The following is a 20,386-nucleotide window of genomic DNA, read 5'->3' on the forward strand; positions in this document are numbered from 1 at the left end:
GATGACAGAACCTTTGGACTGTTGTAATCTGTCCCTGCTCGTGTCAATTTACAGCATTGATTGCAATTTTATTTAGTAATATCAGGTTGGCAATTAGCCCTAAGAGTGTGTAGTGTAATTTTGTAACTTTATGCCTTCTTTCCTTTGACGGGCGTAAAAGTGTGTGTGTGTGTGTGTGTGTGTGTGTGTGTGTATGTGTGTGTGTGTGTGTGTGTGTGTGTGTGTGTGTGTGTGTGTGTGTGTGTGTGTGTGTGTGTGTGTGTGTCTGCGTGCGTGCGTGCGTGCGTGCGTGCGTGTGTGTCTTTAAAAAGTGGGTGAGAGAGATGCATTATATTATCAAAAGTATTTGCTAACTTGCCTCGACTCCCATATGAACTGCCATCCCATTACTAACACATATGTCAATGTCATATGTCCATATGCTATCGGTCGACCTTTAGCAGCTCTTGCTTCAACTCATTTGGGATGAGGCTGTCCACAAGGCTGAGGAGAGAGAGTGTTTATAGGACATTTGGGATGAGGCTGACCACAAGGCTGAGGAGAGAGAGTGTTTATAGGACATTTGGGATGAGGCTGTCCACAAGGTTGAGGAGAGAGAGTGTTTATAGGACATTTGGGATGAGGCTGTCCACAAGGTTGAGGAGAGAGAGTGTTTATAGGACATTTGGGATGAGGCTGTCCACAAGGCTGAGGAGAGAGAGTGTTTATAGGACATTTTGACCATTCTTCCAAAAGCGCCTTGCTGAGGCCACACCCTGATGTTGGTCAGCTGTTGTTGATGTAGATCAGGGATGGGCAACTGTCGGCCCGGGGGCCACATGCGGCCCGCCTCCTCACTCAGTGTGGCCCTTAGATAATACATAATTAACGAAATAAAGAAAACATGACTAGATTTTCCAGAACACTGCCGTCCGTGGTCCCTTGTAATTATACTGTTAGCCGACAGAGATCACTCCTATTCCCTCCAAATAATATTGGCAGTCAGTGAGCAACCAACTGCACCTCGAACTCTGCGAATTGCAGTCAGATCCCTGGTCATGTGGCCCTCCGATGGTGGTGATGAAAAAACGTGGCCCTCCTTCTCATGAAAGTTGCCCCCCCTGGCATAGAGGTACAGAGGTGATGTAATTGAACTGTGACATCATGAAAGTTGCCCCCCCCTGGTATAGAGGTACAGAGGTGATGTAATTGAACTGTGACATCATGAAAGTTGCCCCCCCCCTGCTGTAGACGTTGGTCAGTCATATCAGAAGAGGAAGGGCCGGGCTGCAAACACTTCCCACAACGTTGAGGAAATGTCTGTCGTTCTTTGGCTGCACAATAAATCGAAAATAATTGAAAATCGTGATAAAATGGGGAAATCGAAGTTGTGATTTTAATCGTGATTTAATCGTGGCAATACGGCAAATCGTGACCTACCTTTGAGAGCGTCCTTGAAGCCAGAACATACAGACAGGCTGGTGTTTCTGGCCAGAAATCTGTCCATAAGTTTCATGCTATTGCCTTAACAAAATTATTATAATGAATTTTATTTTACTCATCCCGTATATAATTCCTTCTTGGTTATAATTCATCTTGTTATAATTTTCAAAAAAATCTGCAAAAAATAATCAATAATCAATAATGATTACGATTTTGACCAAAATAATCGTGATTATGATTTTTTTCATAATCGTGCAGCCCTACGTTCTTTTAGTAACCCATAACTAAACAGGATTAATAACTGGGATAATAAATTGCCATAACCCAATAAACATTAATGAGACTTAATCTGGGCTATCGCCAGTTGCACAATGGATAACCACTATCTGACTTACAGTATGTATATTTATTTACTAATTAATACCGAAGTGCTTACAAAGTATATTACTATTACTTAGTTATTATCATTATTAGTTAATTGGGCTCAAATAGCTATAAGCTCAATATTCAATAGTCAATATAAATGTGTTACACAGATAATGAAAATAATATGTTAATTTCAGATAAATAATTGTAAAAATGTCCCAAAAATATACATGTCCAAAATGTTTCAATGTCATTATGAAGAGGATACAAACACATTTTGGACAATTCCATGTTTCCATCGTTGTGGGAACAGTTTGGAACACGCTCCTTTCTCTTCCAAGTTGACTGTGCACCAGTCCACAAAGCAAGGTCCATATGGACATGGATGACAGAGTATGGTATGGATCTGAACCTGAACCCAAAAGAACACCTTTGGGATAAATTTACAGTGGAGACTTCTCAACCAACATCATCAGTGACCTCAACAATGTGCTTTTGAAAGATTGGTCAAAAAAAAACCTATAAACACACTCCTCCCCCTTGTGGACAGCCTTCCCAGATGAGTTGAAGCTGAGAGAGCTGCAAAAGGTGGACTGATGTCATATTGACCCCTATGGGTTAGGAATGGGATGGCAGTTAAGTTCATATGTGAGTTCAAGGCAGGTTAGCGAATACTTTTGGTAATATAGGCTAGTGCAGGGTTTCCCAAACTGTGGTGCGTGCACCCCTGGGGGTGCGTGGCAGCTTGCTACAACGGGGTGCGAGAACTGAATTTGACAATGGCGGATATGTGTGTTTTTACACATCATTAATGAACATTTAGTCATTTTAATTGTGTGGTGAATTTTATGCTGGAAGAAACATCAGGTCTATTAGAAATCAGGATTCCCCAAATGACTCTGCATAATTTGATTTGATTTGTGCAGTGAAGTCATACTTTAGTGGCCATCAGCACACCAAACATTCACTTAGGGGGTGCGCGAACCATATTGAAATGCGCAAGGAAAACAGTTTGGGAACCTCTGGGCTAGTGTTTTTGGACTTGACTCAACCTGACCTATTTTGTCTGACTTGGGACTAGACCGGGACTTGAAAACTTACAACTTGCTCACAACTTACAACTTGGTCCAAGTGACTTCTCCTCTGCCAACAGTTATATTTCAGATGAACAGCAGAGGGCAGGAGAGAGCCTGAAACAAAGCTATCAACCATAGATGTACAGTAGAACACCAGAGGTGTCACGCCCCGAACTGTCACAGCAGTGCCTGCAGCTGTGAGTACAAGATAGATCTGTCTGTGCAATATAAATGAATGGGGAAGGGGCTCACCTCTGCCAAGAAAACTGGCTGAATAAAGTGAACATTTCCATTGACACACTGATCCCTACTTCCCCTCCATTCGATAATGTCTGCTATTTCATTTTACTATCTGCCAATTCCTGCTTTTAAATGTATGCTGTACAAATATAATTATTTGACATTACAGTTTGGCTACAATTTATTTCACTTTCCAATCTTCTCTTCTTTCAATGAATAATGAAAGTGACACAACTTTAAAAGTAAACATATCCTTTATTGCCACACATATAGAATAGTTAGTCATCATGACAACTGCTAATAGCCTATATTTTTTTGAAACTACAAGTACATATAGAAGAAAAATAATTCATTTTAAGAATAACATCAATATCCATAGGCCTATGTGTTATTTCACTAACAGCCACTGATGACTCTCTCTCTCTCTCTATATATATATATATACAGCAAAATGATTAACACATATAGTACATTCACACTTTTACTTTAGTCATTGCAGGTTCTATATTAACAGAGTTCGTGGGAATGTGCTTCATACATCTTGAAATTATTAAGCAATTCTATGAAAAATATAGGCCTACATATTTGGAAAAGGCGAGGTCATTAGTTTTGTTAATTGTTCAACAGTTAATTTGCATGTCAAAAAAATTGGGGGAAAAGCACACACTGGCATGATATGTAGTCTACATGTGGTGTTCTGTTGGCCTGTTGTCACTAACACAATTTGATCTCACTGCCATTTAACTGCCGAGCCAAAAGGCAGGATACAGCGGCTCAGTGAATGTGGTCTCCACTTTGTGCACCAGAGTCACTGTGTTAGCATTGACACTGTAGAAGCTCAGAGTTCCTGCCCTGTGATCCACATACACTCCTATTCTAGAGGAGATCTGAGCATGAGGGAGATCAGTTTTTTCATTATTATGGTAGAAGCGGAACACAGATGAATGGCAGAACAGTGCCCAGGAATTTGGATTGTACCCAACCTTTGCATCATAATCACCTCCTTTCCTATTCAGCCCCTTGTATGAAACAGCTATAAACACATCTCCAGACCACTCCACCTCCCAGTAGCACCTGGAAGACGTAGCCTCTGAACACATCACCTGCGTTAGAGGACTGAATCTGTCTGGATGGTCAGGATAAGAGTGAATAACTGCAACCAATTCTACAACTTTGTTTCCCTCAGAGAGTCTCAGGAAGTTATAAGCCGTGTTGGGGTCCAAAGTCAGCTGACAGGAATCTGTATAGGGGTTTAAGAATCATTATTATTCATTGAGATCATTTTTAACATACATCAGAATACTACTAGTCCTGTAAAACAGACAAACTTAATAACATTTTAGGAATAGAACTGTTGACATCTCTCTCTCTCTCTCTCTCTCTCTCTCTCTCTCTCTCTCTCTCTCTCTCTCTCTCTCTCTCTCTCTCTCTCTCTCTCTCTCTCTCTCTCTCTCTCTCTCTGTGTGTGTGCGCGTGTGTGTCTGTCTTATACTGTATCAAGCTTGTGGTCTGAGTCTTAATATCCTGCAATATGCCCACTTGCACAAACTCTCTTTAACACAAATAGCCATCATAAGCCACCACAGCCAATGTTTATTTAGAGAAATGCACGATACAGTAGGCAGGCAGACCAGCTACGTCACACTTTTCATGCATCTGAACTGTATCGTATGAATAATCTAGCAAAATTGTGTGCCTGCTTTACTTACATTTTAGGAAATCATCTCTGGTCACAGGCTCTGAAGGTCTGAAAATGCTGATTTGTTCACCTGTTGAAAGACAATATACCAGTCAGGGCCGCTGACAGCTTTTGCTGGGCCCAGGACAAAGTCATCTGAAAGGGCCCCCCATCCAATACTACATTGGACCACCTGTCGTCCCCCCCCCACAAGCACCAATTTGCTTTGCCAATGATGTTAAGTGATACATTATTTCCACAACTATGAGACGTATGCCTACCAGTTTTAGTCATGTCCTGTAGTCCCTGGTGGAGCACATCCTGCAGTTTGTCTTTGAGCAGAGTGAGGCCGTCACTCACTCTCTCAAAAAGCACATCTGTATGCACTGAGCACGTAGATGACTTGTCAGATGTAGTGGAGGCACACAGAGACTGGAAACTCTATGAGACGCAAACAATGAATTTCAAATGTAAATAATCACACTGATTACTGTACGCTGCTTAGTAATATACACCCAGCTGAGTAAGGAGACCAACTAGATCAGCTGAGCTCCCAGAGGAAGCTGACAGCTTTGCTACACTCTGTGGCCACCAGAACTAACACTGGGCTCCATTAGCAAGAGCACATTCTACATGTCCTGCAAAAGGCAAAAGGTTGCACCTCACATACTTGCACCAGAGAATAGTCTATACTTTTTATTTATAGAGAGCATTACAATCTGAACATGTATTACTTTCCCTCTTCTATTCCTTGAAATAGTTCATTAATATTTGAAGAATGTATTTCCTATTAACTAGGCCATGTGTTATGGTTATATAGTGTTTATGCTACCATAGTACCTTGAGAAACTGGATGTTATTTTCACTTTGTGAGAACTGCTCCAGCTCAGCAACTCTGCTCTTCAGCTCAGCGATCTCCTGCTCCAGTGTCTCCATGAGTTCCTCAGCTCGACTCACATCCGCCCTCTCCTGATCTCTGATCAGCTTCGTTGCCTCGGAGCGTCTTTTCTCAATGGAGCGGATCATCTCAGTGAAGACCCTCTCACTGTTCTCCACTGCTGCATCAGCAGAACTCTGTTGGAACACAAGACAACACAGCATCGAGAACATCTGTTACAAACATCTGTGATGGGCAGCAAGACATTTTCTCCATATTTTTTCTTGTGATCGTAATAAGGAAATAAATATGGCTGGTCAGTCTGCCGTTGTGACTTACCTGAAGAGTTTTCACAGCCTTTCTGATGTCTTGTAGGCGAGTCTCTTTTTCTTTGATGACGTCATGAAATTTCCTCTGTTCCTTTCCAAGCTCTTTCTGGAAATAATAATAATAATAATAATAATAATATTGAATGGAATCTGTACACTTTAAATATCTGAATTTATAATGCAGTACATGGAAATGCACAAGTACTGTACCTTGTACATGTCCTTACGTAAATGGAAACATTCATGACATATATTAATTATATTTATAGTATTGTGGAGAGTTTTACTAAAAAGTAGGATACTGGACTGAAGTTTGCCATTGCTGTTATTAAAAGTATAAGAATTTAATATGTCTCACCTGTTTCTCTGTCCGCTCTGCTGCAACTGAAACAGTTTTATGTCCACTGTGTTCATCCATGACACACAGCATGCATATGCACGTCTGATCAGTGCGACAGAAGACCTCCAGCAGTTTGTCATGCCGAGAGCAGATCAGATCCTCCAGTTTACCAGCAGCGTCAATCACTTTGTGTTTCTTGCCTGGGTTTAAATCGTTGTGAGCTCTGAAGTGAGTTTCACAGTAAGAGGACAGACACACCAGACAGGACTTGACAGCCTTTCGCTTTCTCCCAGAGCAGACGTCACACTCCACATCTCCAGGTCCAGCGTAGCAGTGGGCAGCAGGAGCAGACTGGAGTCCCAGAAGCTTCAGCTTCTCCACCACGTCAGCCAGCATCGTGTTTCTGCCCAGAACTGGCCTTGGAGTAAAAGTCTGTCTGCACTGTGGGCAGCTGTAGACTCCCTTTGGATCCTCTTGATCCCAGCAGCCTGAGATACAATCCATACAGAAACTGTGTCCACAGAGAATAGTAACTGGATATTTTAAGAGATCCAAACAGATTGGACAGCTGAACTCATCTTGAGCTAATAAAACACTGGCCTTTGCCATTTTTTGTTCCTGTAAATCGTTTTCACACCAGCTTGTGATCTCTCCCTCGCAGAACAGCAAAGCAGGAAGAGGAGCTGAGTTTCGTTTCTGTGTAAAAGGGCCGTGCCCTAAGCAGGGGGAGTGGCCTCTGGAGGCAGTCACATGAATGTACAGGGATGACAGAACCTTTGGACTGTTGTAATCTGTCCCTGCTCGTGTCAATTTACAGCATTGATTGCAATTTTATTTAGTAATATCAGGTTGGCAATTAGCCCTAAGAGTGTGTAGTGTAATTTTGTAACTTTATGCCTTCTTTCCTTTGACGGGCGTAAAAGTGTGTGTGTGTGTGTGTGTGTGTGTGTGTGTGTGTGTGTGTGTGTGTGTGTGTGTGTGTGTGTGTGTGTGTGTGTGTGTGTGTGTGTGTGTGTGTGTGTGTGTGTGTGTGTGTTTGTGTGTGTCTTTAAAAAGTGGGTGAGAGAGATGCATTACATTATCAAAAGTATTTGCTAACCTGCATTGACTCCCATATGAACTGCCATCACATTTCTAACACATATGTCAATGTCATATGTCAATATGATATCCGTCAACCTTTTGCAGCTCTTGCTTCAACTCATTTGGGATGAGGCTGTCCACAAGGTTGAGGAGAGAGAGTGTTTATAGGACATTTGGGATGAGGCTGTCCACAAGGCTGAGGAGAGAGAGTGTTTATAGGACATTTGGGATGAGGCTGTCCACAAGGTTGAGGAGAGAGAGTGTTTATAGGACATTTGGGATGAGGCTGTCCACAAGGTTGAGGAGAGAGAGTGTTTATAGGACATTTGGGATGAGGCTGTCCACAAGGTTGAGGAGAGAGAGTGTTTATAGGACATTTGGGATGAGGCTGTCCACAAGGTTGAGGAGAGAGAGTGTTTATAGGACATTTTGACCATTCTTCCAAAAGCGCCTTGCTGAGGCCACACCCTGATGTTGGTCAGCTGTTGTTGATGTAGATCAGGGATGGCCAACTGTCGGCCCGGGGGCCACATGCGGCCCGCCTCCTCACTCAGTCTGGCCCTTAGATAATACATAATTAAAGAAATAAAGAAATAATGACTAGATTTTCCAGAACACTGCCGTCCGTGGTCCCTTGTAATTATACTATATATTCTTCCAAAAGCGCCTTGCTGAGGCCACACCCTGATGTTGGTCAGCTGTTGTTGATGTAGATCAGGGATGGGCAACTGTCGGCCCGGGGGCCACATGCGGCCCGCCTCCTCACTCAGTCTGGCCCTTAGATAATACATAATTAACGAAATAAAGAAAACATGACTAGATTTTCCAGAACACTGCCGTCCGTGGTCCCTTGTAATTATACTGATAGCCGATAGAGATCACTCCTATTCCCTCCAAACAATATTGGCAGTCAGTGAGCAACCAACTGCACCTCGAACTCTGCAAGTGACAGTCAGATCCGTGGTCATGTGGCCCTCCGATGGTGGCGATGAAAAAACATGTGGCCCTCCTTCTCATGAAAGTTGCCCCCCCCTGGCATAGAGGTACAGAGGTGATGTAATTGAACTGTGACATCATGAACGTTGCCCACACCTGCTGTAGATGCTGGTTAGTCATGTCAGAAGAGGAAGGGCCGGGCTGCAAACACTTCCCACAACGTTGTGGAAATGTCTGTCGTTCTTTTATTAACCCATAACTAAGTAAGAGTTAACGTTCGGCGAGAAAAGTCGCTTTAGCAGTGAAAAGTCTTGTTGCCATTGACCAACCCGTCCGTTATCGAAAAATAACAGACGTGCGAACGTTGGGGAGCCCCATTGAAATGAATGGAGCATTCGACCGATGACGTCACACCATATAATAAACATGATTATTAACTGGCTATCGCCAGTTGCACAATGGATAACTACTATCTGACTCACAGTAGGTATTTATTTACTAATTAATACCCAAGTGCTTATATTACTATTACTTAGTTATTATCATTATTAGTTAATTGGGCTCAAATAGCTATAAGCTCAATATTCAATAGTCAATATAAATGTGTTACACAGATAATGAAAATAATATGTTAATTTCAGATAAATAATTGTAAAAATGTCCCAAAAATCTACAACATGTCCAAAATGTTTCAATGTCATTATGGAGAGGATACAAAAACATTTTGGACAATTCCAAGTTTCCAGTGTTGTGGGAAGAGTTTGGAACACGCTCCTTTCTCTTCCAAGTTGACTGTGCACCAGTCCACAAAGCAAGGTCCATATGGACATGGATGACAGAGTATGGTATGGATCTTAACCTGAACCCAAAAGAACACCTTTGGGATAAATTACAGTGGAGACTTCTCAACAAACATCCTCAGTGACTTCACCAATGTGCTTTTGAAAGATTGGTCAAAAAATCCTATTAACACACTCCTCAGCCTTGTGGACAGCCTTCCCAGATGAGTTGAAGCTGTAATAGCAGCAAAAGGTGGACTGATGTCATATTGACCCCTATGGGTTAGGAATGGGATGGCAGTTAATTTCATATGTGAGTCAAGTCAAGTCAAGTCAAGTCAGCTTTTATTGTCACTTTCATCATATGCACAAGACATACAAGGAAAAATGAAATTACGTTTTCTCTCTATACCATGCCCGGAAAAGACAAACTGACATAAAGTGCAGACAGGACAGGTCAATGGCAGTCAACACAGGTTAGGTTTTAAAAAAAAAAATCCTATAAACACACTCCTCCCCCTTGTGGACAGCCTTCCCAGATGAGTTGAAGCTGCAATAGCTGCAAGAGGTGGACTGATGTCATATTGACCCCTATGGGTTAGGAATGGGATGGCAGTTAAGTTCACATGTGAGTTCAAGGCAGGTTAGCGAATACTTTTGGTAATATAGGCTAGTGCAGGGTTTCCCAAACTGTGGTGCGTGCACCCCTGGGGGTGCGTGGCGGCTTGCTACAAGGGGGTGCACGAGCTGAATTTGGCAATGGCGGATATGTGTGTTTTTACACATCATTAATGAACATTTAGTCATTTTAATTGTGTGGTGAATTTTATGCTGTAAGAAACAACAGGCCTATTGGAAATGAGGATTCCCCAAATGACTCTGCATAATTTGAAATGATTTTTGCAGTGAAGCCATACTTAAAGTGGCCATCAGCACACCAAACATTCGCTTAGGGGGTGCGCGAACCACATTGAAATGCGCAAGGGAAACAATTTGGGAACCGCTGGGCTAGTGTATTTGGACTTGACTCAACCTGGCCTATTTTGTCTGACTTGGGACTAGACCGGGACTTGAATATTTACAACTTGCTCACAATTTACAACTTGGTCCAAGTGACTTCTCCTCTGTCAACAGTCATATTTCAGTTGAACAGCAGAGGGCAGGAGAGAGCCTGAAACAAAGCTATCAACCATAGATGTACAGTAGAACACCAGAGGTGTCACGCCAGAGAGATTCTAGAATGAGAGGGGACATATGGCGGCCATCTTGGTGACGCCTCCGGGGTGCTATTTCGCGATTAAGTAGACCAGATCTGAGAGTCAATGGGAAAAATGAATGGGGAAACTGAGTATAGGACGGAGGGGAACCCAGCGGTTGTGAAAACCATATGGTTGAAACGACCGTGAAAAACTGATCAATCTAGACTACTTGATTGTGTCATACGAGTCAAAATAAAGCTTTTTGAGCCACTTTTCTCACGGTTTTTTTTGACAGAGCGCAGGCGCAGTAGTTCCATAACGGCACGAGAGCAACGGCTTTTCACAACTGAGCATGTGCACAATTTCGCGTGCGCCGATGCAGCCAGATGATTGGATCACTGGCAACGCAGCTCAGCAGGCACATTGGCTCTTGTTACCAGAAAGGCGGGAGATGTGCGGGTAGACGCCATATTTGCGTTACGAATCTTCACCGTTAATTTCTATGGACCCGTCCTATCTCCCCTTACTAGAATATATCTCTGGTCACGCCCCGAACTGTCACAGCAGTCCCTGCAGCTGTGAGTACAAGGTGGATCTGTCTGTGCAATATAAATGAATGGAGACGGGGCTCACCTCTGCCAAAATATGGCTGAATAAAGTGAACATTTCCATTGATGCACTAATCTCTACTTCCCCTCTATTCGATAATGTCTGCTATTTCATTTTACTATCTGCCAACTCCTGCTTTTAAATGTATGCTGTACAAATATAATTATTTGACATTACAGTTTGGCTACAGTTTATTTCATTTTCCGATCTTCTCTTCTTTCAATGAATAATGAAAGTGACACAACTTTAAAAGTAAACATATCCTTTATTGCCACACAGATAGAATAGTTAGTCATCATGAGAACTGCTAATAGCCCATATTTTTTGAAACCTACAAGTACAAATAGAAAAACAATAATTCATTTTAAAGGGAAAGTTTGGTCAATTTCAACATGCAGTTGTATTGCTCATGCTACCCTTGACTTGTCAGTACCTGGTGATGCCACATTTTTCGGCTCAGCCCTTTCCGAGATATGAGCAAATTTAATGGGGGCAGCGTTTGTTTACATTTTTAAAAAATGAAACATAGGCCAACTCCAAATATTTTCCCAAAAGGTACTGCTGTTTGCTAGTTGTCTGCTGATGTTTTATAACCTTTTGGATGTTTTTGAGAATAAATAAAAATGTTTTTTTGAAATGTAAACAAAGAGCTGCCCCCATTACAATGACCAGGATCTCGGAAACGGCTGAAGAAGAAGAAAAAAAAATCTCAGGCACTGACAAGTCCAGGGTAGTGTGAGCATTACAACTGCATGTTGAAATTGACCAAACTGTTCCTTTAAGAATAACATCAATATCCACAGGCCTATGTGTTATTACACTAACAGCCAGGATGATCTGAACATGAACAGAGATGTATCACTGACAGCAACTCATTCTAGTGCATGGAACATGCACTGTAGTTGCACTGGTTAACAACCTTGCTTAATGACACTGGAGGGCCTCAGCAAGAGATGGAATATCACAATTCAATATATCATAGATGCAGTAGGCCTATATACAGCAAAATGATTAACACATATAGTACATTCACACTTTTACTTTAGTCATTGCAGGTTCTATATTAGGGACTGTTCGTAATATAGGGGGGGGGGGGGGGGGGGGGGGGGGGGGGGGGGGGGGAGGGCTGGTGCGTAGGGGGGGAGGGCCATGATGAAAAAAAAATAGGTGGAGGGGAGGGCCATGGGAAAAAAAATCGGAGTTAGGGGGAGGGCCATGGGGAAAAAAACGAATTTATTTTATTTTATTTTTATTTCTTTTTTAAAATAATAATAAAAAATGCTCTGAAACACATCGCTTTGCGATGCAAGGTCCCGGTGCATACTATAGCACTGAAGCGTGTATCTGTAGTCAAAAAACTATCAGGTGCAGCTACTGTAGATTGCCCGCGCTGACTCTCTTTCACTGTAGGCCTATTGCTAGTGCTACGGGAACATTTAGCATCATAGAAAATGCCCGTGAGCAAATAACTAGCTGAGGTGAACTATATGGGCTAAACAGTTTGGGAAGTTTTGACAACGAATTGGATGGGCATTTCCAGAGGAATTTTGGAGAGGTGTTTGTAGTGTTCTGAGAATAATAGTAACCTATCGCGAGATTAAGGTAGTGACACACGCGAGATCATATCTAGAGTACAAGGATAGCGAGGCAATCTTTATTGTACATGTGTCCATGCGAGGTAAATGTGTTTTCATTAAAGCTCCTAAACGAGATATACTTTCGTGTGTGTAATCCCTAAACACCACAACTGGCGACGAGGATGTCCCCGACAGCATAGAAGGACAGAAAAAAGCCATCGAAGCTGTCAACGGACCCGGAGCAGAAAAAAAGAAATCTGCAAGTCACGACCTCGCAACATTGCAACTAACGTCGGAGCTACGATTCCGGATCTTCACTGGAAATTCGACGACACTCTTTCAGGGAAGTGAAATAAAGTTTTCTGTGTGATGCCAAAACGTTTGATAGCCGAAATTGAGCGTGCATATGCCAGAATTACTGCCTACAAAACCTGTTAGAAGCCCCGTTTGAAACCTAAAGTAAAGATGGCCAATGCTGTTGCACTGGGTGGTCTCACACCACCGAAGCCGTTAGACACAGTTGGCGAGCCTGAAACTTTACATCAACGATGGGAAATGTGGAAGAGTGAACTTGAAATATATATCATAGCATCAGGAGTTGTGAATGCTGCACAAAAGCGAGCTGTTTTGTTGTTAACTGGGGGAGAGGGACTGCGTGAGATATGGAAGAATTTCACTGACGAGCAGAAAGCCCACCAACCCGCGAATGATCAGCGAGCTGCACGAGATGTATTTCAAGTAGCCATTGGACTCTTCGACAACACGTTTGCGTTAAGGGAGAACATTCCAAAATCCCGTACAAAATTCTGGGAAACAGAGCCAAATGCTGGTGAAACAATAAATAATTTCATCACTCGCCTCAAAGTACTAGTGAAAACATGCAACTTCAATGCTGAAGCTGATAATCATGTAAGAGATAAAGTACTACTGCACATTAAAAATTCTGAATTAAAAGCCAAATTATACAGAGAGGCTAATCTCACTCTGGATGGCCTTATCCAAGTGATTGCCTCATACCACCACAAAGATGCACTAATTCTCAGCCCTCCATCCAACACAAACCAGGTCTTTGGCAGAGCAAGGCCCATAAAGCCCAAGTCACCATCACAGTCAGGGTGCTACAAATGTGGTGCACAAGGACACATAGGTCGCGAATGCATCCGATCCAAGAACCACAAGTGCAGCCACTGTGGCAAAAAGGGTCATTTTGATGATCTCTGCTTCCACAAAGACAAGAGCAAGTCAAACCAACATGACAAGCCGGGCTCACAGGGTCACAGCAGAGCCTCAGGTCGCAGCAGGGATGATCCAAAGCAAAGCAAAGGTCGAAAAACAAAAGGTCAACATAGGTTAGAAGAAGGAGAAAGCAATGACTCACAGAGTGATGCCGAAGATCTCTACCTATTCAGGTTATCTACAGCAGATGACACCCTAGACCTGCACCTGAACGGTTTCACCTTACCCATGGTGATAGACTCTGGTGCTCACCACAACACGCTGTCAGTGCATGATTTTAAAAGATTACAGAAGGCCAGGCCCCAAGTCAGTCTGCAGCCATCCTCTACCAAACTGTATTCTTATGCCAGTAAACAAGCCCTCACACTCTCAGGCAAATGCACACTTGAAGTTGAAGTCCCAAACACAACACGGCGTGCCACTGCTTTTTTCTTCGTGGTGCCACACGCACAAGCATCACTCCTAAGCAGCAGAACTAGCAAAGACCTTGGACTGTTGAGAGTTGGCATCGACGCGAACATCCTCAGCTGTTCTGGAGCCAACGTGTGGTCAAGTCTACGCACACAGTACCCACAAGTCTTCACTGGGCTGGGGAAACTCAAAAATTACCAGCTCAGACTGAAAATTGATCCTGACGTCACTCCAGTCATTCAGCCAGTGCGGCGAATTCCATTCAACCGACGGCAGCGCGTCATTGGAAAGCTACAAGAGCTAGTGGACCTAGACGTCATCGAGCGAGTGTCAGAACCAGCTCATTGGGTGAATCCACAAGTCACTGTGGAGAAAAGGCCAGAAAATGACCGCAAACATGGAGATGTGCGAATCTGCGTTGACATGCGAAGAGCCATCCGGTGCCTACCATCGACGAAACCATCCAGGAAATGGCCGGAGGGAAATACTTTTCCAAAATTGACCTCAACATGGCGTATCACCAAGTAGAGCTCCACCCCGACTCCAGAGAAATCACAACATTCGCTGCGCCAGGAGGACTCTACAGATACAAAAGGCTCCTGTTCGGAGTGAACATGGCCTCGGAAAAATTCCAACAGATAATCAGCCAAGTTATCAAAGACTGTCCAGGTGCGTACAATATGTCTGACGACATAGTCGTTGTTGGCAGCACAGAAGCTGAACATGACGCAAGGCTAACTACCGTGGTGCAACAACTAGCTGAAAGAGGACTGACAGTCAATGAAAAGAAATGCCAGATCAAACTGACACCCATCAAGTACATGGGCCACGTCCTGTCACAAGACGGCCTAAAGGTGTCAGATGAAAAGGTCAAAGCCATCACGCATGCTCCCCCACCAACTGACGCGTCACAAATGCGTAGTTTCCTCGGATTGGCCCAGTTCTGTGCAAAGTTCGTCCCACAGTTCGCCACAATAACTGCGCCTCTCTGGGAACTCACAAAGCACGATGCTGAGTGGAAATGGGAGAAGGAGGAACAGCGTGCGTTTGACCAGCTCAAGACCGCTTTGATCGACGCCCCCGTCATGGCCTACTACTCAGTTGGCAGACCAACCAGAATTACCTGTGACGCTTCCCCCATCGGCGTAGGCGCCATCTTAGAGCAACAACAAACAGATGGAGTCTGGAAGCCTGTCTACTACGCCAGCAGGAAGCTCACACCTACTGAGTCACGCTACTCTCAGTTCGAAAGAGAAGCTCTCGGAGTATTCTGGGCCTGTCGAAAATTCAGTTTGTACCTCATCGGATGTGAGTTCAAGATCCTCACCGATCACAAGGCGCTTGTGAAAGTGCTCTCCCTCAACTCACTACCCCCATCAGCCAGAGTGGAACGGTGGTTGCTGTACCTGCAACAGTTTACCTACCAAGTCCTCCACATTCCCGGCAAAACCAACAAGGCCGACCCCCTGAGTCGTCAACCCGTTGGTCATCGCGATAAAGCTGAGGAGAGGGAGGCCGATGAGTACATCTACAGCATCATCAAAGATTCCGTACCTCATGCTCTAACCCCCCGTGAGCTCGAGCAGGCTTCAAAGGACGATCCGACCATCTCCAAGCTACGTCAAGCCATACAGAAAAATTACTGGACCTGCTTCAAAGGCACAGTATACCAGGCGGTCAAAGATGAACTTTGGACGGCTGGACAGCTGGTCATGCGAGGACACAGGATCGTGATTCCCGAAGCCCTGCAAAAGCATGTGCTACGATTAGGACATGAAGGACATCAAGGAATTGGGAAAACAAAGAAACGACTGCGAACTAAAGTCTGGTGGCCTGAACTTGACAAAATGGTCGAAAAGAAAGTAAAGAAATGCTACCCATGTGAAGTGAGTGGCAAGAACGCTCCACCAGAAGAGCTAGAGCGCACGCCATTACCAGACCAGCCCTGGACTTACCTTGCAATTGACCTGCTGAGCATCTCTGAAGGTAACTACGTGCTTGCCGTAGTCGACTACTACTCCAGGTGGCCCGAAGTTGCCTACATGAAAGTCACAAATGCAACCAATGTGATTAATGCTCTCGAAATGATGTTCCAAATTCATGGCTATCCCAAGTATCTGAGAAGCGACAACGGACAACCGTTTGCGTCCAGAGAGTTCCATGATTACCTCACCACACATGGCATCACGCAGCTGAAAGGAGTACCATATTGGCCTCAGTCGAACGGAGAAGTGGAAAGGTTTAACAGAACAATTCTGAAATCAGTCAAAATTGCCAAGATTGAAAACAAAGATTGGAAAGTTGCACTGAAAAGTTTTCTGTTCCACTACCGGACCACTCCCCATACAGTCACAGGAGTAACCCCGGCAAAGCTGTTGATGAACAGAGAGCTCCGCGACAAACTGCCAAGCTTCACCGGTATGCCTGCTGACGGTGATGAACCCCATGCCGCTGCTTCAGAGGAAATACATGACAAGGACGCTCTGCACAAGTTGAAACGCAACATTGCTGCGGATCAGAGAAGAGGAGCCAAGGATCAGGAAATACAACCAGGAGACACCGTTCTTTGCAAGAACCTACACAAGTCAAACAAGCTAGACCCCAACTTCGAATCACAGCCATATGAAGTCATCAGTAAACAAGGAAATGCAGTCATCATTCAACAACCCAACAACCCACCCAATATGAGAAACGCCGCTCATGTCAAGAAGTTCGACGGTGATGTCAGTCTCAGCGCCCCCTCCAGTCCGACTCCAGTCACCACACCGGCTGAGTCTGTCCCAGTCACCAATACCACACTAATCCATTCCCCCCCTTCCATAGGTCCAGAGCCCATGACAGCGGAACCGTCACCTGGTGTTCCTGTGAAGTCGACTCGTGTCACGTCCCCACCTACATGGCAGAAGGACTATGTGATGTCTACCTGAACTTAAAAAAAAAAGAATGATTTTGTTGTTTAAAAGGAGGGAAGGGTGAACTACTTTTCAGTTTAGTTTAAAAGAGATGTTTATTTTTTCATTCTGATCTTAGAAAAGAAAGAACACTTAAGTTAAGTTAATACAGTATAGCTACAGTGATGTAGATATGATTTTTCTTTAATTCTACCTCCAGGAATTTCATTATTAAAAAGAGGGAAGATGTAGTGTTCTGAGAATAATAGTAACCTATCGCGAGATTAGGGTAGTGAGACACACGAGATCATATCTAGAGTACGAGAATAGCGAGGCAATCATTATTGTACGTGTGTCCATGCGAGGTAAATGTGTTTTCATTAAAGCTCCTAAACGAGATATACTTTCGTGTGTGTAATCCCTAAACACCACAGTGTTGTAGTCAACTGGTGGTCACAGCTTCTGGTAAGTCATGATTTTATTTATTGGCACCGCCGTGTGCTTTACATCTGTGTTCAAAAAACTTTTAGACCCTGTCGTGCCAAAAAGTGAGTGCCTGCCAGAACACGAGTGCCCTCATTGAAACCAATGACATTTTTTGAGAGAAAATTATACAATTTCTTGCAGAATGAATTACATAATTTATTAACTAAAAATATGCTTATGAAACATTACTCGTCCTGCACTTAATATGAGCTATTTGAATGAAACTGTAACATTTGTTATGACAATTCTTCGATTCTTTCATGGAAATAATACTGAAATTGTAACCAGTTCTTTGTAATACTTCCAGAAGGAATGTAGATGCTTTATTGATAGGCTTTCCATCTTAAATTGTGTCAGATTTATCTGCAAAAATGGGTAAAAACTATCTGAAAAATTGGTCATCGGTTTCCATTGGTTTCAATGAGGGCACTCGTGTTCTGGCAGGCACTCGCTTTTCGGCACGACAACCCCAACCAGACCGGAATGAACAGTAGGCCTAGACGTACTTTGGTAGAACGGTGCAGTGACGCGGGAGATTTTGTTTTAGCTTGTGGTGTCAAGGTGGTAATAACAGTGGTATTAACGGCGATGTGTTGGCCATGCATCATATACGGTCTTGAAACCATTGGAGGAGCTAACTTGTTGTGAAGAGAAGTCTCGTCACTTTGGTGAACAAAAACGGACCAACTAAGCAAGGAATTGTGTAGCCTACATTTAAAGCGTGACGGGAGAAGGGAATGTCACCAAAGTTGTGCATCGTGTCAGGTAAGAAGTGACTTTTGTTTCTTGCTGTGGAGATTGGATTCGTAGAAGCGTGTATTGGTATGCTAGGTCTTGCCTGTTGCTGGTGAAGTAGTCTAGCTTAGCCTCGGAGTTGGCTATGGGGTGAATCTGAAGGAGAACACAGCTGGTGTGCCTGGCTTGTCTATCATCAGTTGTCAAAGTTGAATTGCCGCGGTGTGTAATGGCTGTGCTATTGTTGGATGTTTTGGAATGTTGTACTGGTTCTGTTTTGGCAATTTGTTCCATTTTGCTGATTTGACCACCATAGCACCACCTATTAATGCGTCTTAAATATGGCCTACGTTAAATGCAAACTAAAGGTGGATTTCTCACTCTCCCTGTATCAATAGCCAGCAATGGCTCGAGCTGCTTTGGCGCTTAGCCTACTTCTTGCTCCGATCACATCCCGGACTCTTTGGCCGTCAAAGTGTAATCACATTCGGGAAGGTAGAGCTATGCCTGTGTGTGTGTGCGTGCGTGCTTAGCGGTCTGGGAGACAGGACAGGGGTCCTGATCGAGATGCACCTTGAGATCCACAGTCGCAATTGCAAGAAAATCTAAATTATTTGAAAGCCCGGTCACCTCTCACGAGTGCATCGCATAGCCTAGTCAAAGCATTTCTTCTAATTTCACACATTGCACACTGCCCATGTTGAGACAAACTGTCAAGGCAGCGCCAGAGCTGTAGAGAAAGAGTTGGATCATCCTTTGATCTTTGCCGACGAGTGGTCACGTGGTTTGCGTAGTCTACGCCCACCGCAGAAGGGTCCTATACACCGGGAGCTGTCAATATATTTCATTGAGCGAGAGCGTCCTTTTACGGTAATTATATCAGATTATACCCCCCCCAAAAAAACGAGTTCGGTTTGTTTTTTGTAGGCCATTTTATGGCCTTCATTGTCATGTAAAAATATTGTAGTGTCAATACCGTAATACTGTAATATCATTGCAGTTACACTTTTGGAGGGAAACGTCATCTTAGCTAGGAAGCTCCATTACTTACCATTGAGATGCTAATTGTCCGTAGCCCTTGATAATGTCTATTTGTTTTGGATTCAGCAGATTTACAGTAGGATATTTTAATGGATAAAATACTTCCAATACATAAAAAATAAACACACACACATATATATATATATAAACACAGCATGTCCCAGTTGTAGGCCTACAGTAATATAACATTACTGTTAATTTCGGCCTTTATGATGCTAGTCATCATCAGACCTGCCAAACCACTCAATGCAGGATGCAAATGAACATGAACATGATGCAATGAACATGAAGTAAATAACCCACAGCTGTACAACCTGTGCTTGAATGGTTCAATCTTTTATTTGAAAGAAAAATTACTCCAAATAATAATAATTATATTGGTATAGAAACATAAACAACCCAAACAAAATAACTATGAATAAAACGGCATGTCTGTGTACATGACAAGACGTGTGTGTGTGTGTGTGTGTGTGTGTGTGTGTGTGTGTGTGTGTGTGTGTTTTCGTGAAATCAATAATGCATGAAGAATTGGAATTCACTGGAACTGGAAACATGCTGGAACTTCCAATGCATTGAAAGCATCAACCTATGACCAGAGTGGAGCAGACAGGAGAAAAAAAAGAGAGAGAGATTTATTTAAATACATGGCATGGGTGTTGGTGCTGAAAGGGATTGATTTGAATATTTCAGAAAAGACTGATCTGCTGGGATATTCACACATAACCATCTCTGGGGTTAACAAAGAATGGTAAGGGGGGGAAAAAGGGTGAGCAGAGATTCTGTGGGCAAAAAATGTCTTGTTGATGGCAGAGGTCAGAGGAGAATAGCCAGACTGGTTGGAGCTGATACAAAGGCAACATTAAGTCAAATAACAACTCTGTACAACAAAGGTATGCATAAGAGAATCCCTGATTACACGGCACATCAAATCTTGAGGCAAATGGGTTACAGCAGCAGAAAAGCACATTTGCTGCCACTCCTGTCAGCTAAGAACAGGAAAATAAGGCAACAATTTGGACTGGCTCACCATACACGACACTAAAAGATTGGAAAAATGTTGCCTGGTCTGATGAGT

At 43.4% G+C, this 20,386-nt stretch overlaps 1 pseudogene; it reads right to left on the minus strand.

Annotated features, from left to right (window-relative positions):
* Positions 1 to 3,787: 3,787 nt before the first annotated feature.
* On the minus strand, positions 3,788 to 6,965 carry LOC134456076 (tripartite motif-containing protein 16-like; annotated as a pseudogene).
* Positions 6,966 to 20,386: the final 13,421 nt, after the last annotated feature.

Source organism: Engraulis encrasicolus, chromosome 9, assembly GCF_034702125.1.
Source record: "Engraulis encrasicolus isolate BLACKSEA-1 chromosome 9, IST_EnEncr_1.0, whole genome shotgun sequence".
Taxonomy (NCBI): Eukaryota; Metazoa; Chordata; class Actinopteri; order Clupeiformes; family Engraulidae; genus Engraulis; species Engraulis encrasicolus.